Source organism: Mustela putorius, unplaced genomic scaffold (assembly GCF_011764305.1).
Source record: "Mustela putorius furo isolate JIRA1106 unplaced genomic scaffold, ASM1176430v1.1 tig00003905_pilon_pilon_pilon, whole genome shotgun sequence".
NCBI classification, from domain to species: Eukaryota; Metazoa; Chordata; class Mammalia; order Carnivora; family Mustelidae; genus Mustela; species Mustela putorius.
This window is the reverse complement of record NW_025422053.1, coordinates 619,273-620,000: the sequence shown is the minus strand read 5'-3', so window position 1 is coordinate 620,000 and position 728 is coordinate 619,273.

The window sequence follows — 728 nt, the reverse complement described above, 5'->3', positions numbered from 1 at the left end:
AAGGCAGGCGGCCGGCCACCTGGCCCGCCCGACTGAGCCATGGACGCACCCCGGACCTAGGAACAGTTGTCGTGCAAGGATTCTTTTTTCTCTTTGTTCGTTCGTTTATTTATTTGTTTGTTTGTTGTTTTCCTTTAACGACTTCATTTACTTACTTGACAGAGAGATCACAAGTAGTCAGACAGGCGGGGGGGGGGGCGGGGGGGGGGGGGGGGGGGGGGGGGGGGGGGGGGGGGGGGGGGGGGGGGGGGGGGGGGGGGGGGGGGGGGGGAGAGACAGGCTCCCCGCTGAGCAAAGAGCCCAATGTAAGGCTCGATCCCAAGACCCACAACCTATCATGGGACCCTACCCTTTCACCTGCAGAACGCTTTTCCACTCCTCCCGCCTGGACTACGTTGGCTTGGAGTCTCTGCCGAATCCCAGCACCCAGGCATGTGCTGGCCGCCCACAGACTCTGTCCACTCTCAGAGGTGATTAGTCAGGGTAACGCACACAAGCTCTCAGAATACTATGCATGCCCAGTATCCTACACGTCCACTCCCTGCGGGCCCCCCCCCCGTTTTGAATGTCTGCGTGGATCCACAGAGTGGAGGGATGCGTGCGTGCGCGCACACGCAGGCACGCAAGCAGGCACGCAAGGATGGCTAGGGAGAGAGGGAGGAAGGACGGAAGGAAGGAGGAAGGAAGGAAGGGAAGGGAAGGGAAGGGAAGGGAAGGGAAGGGAAGGG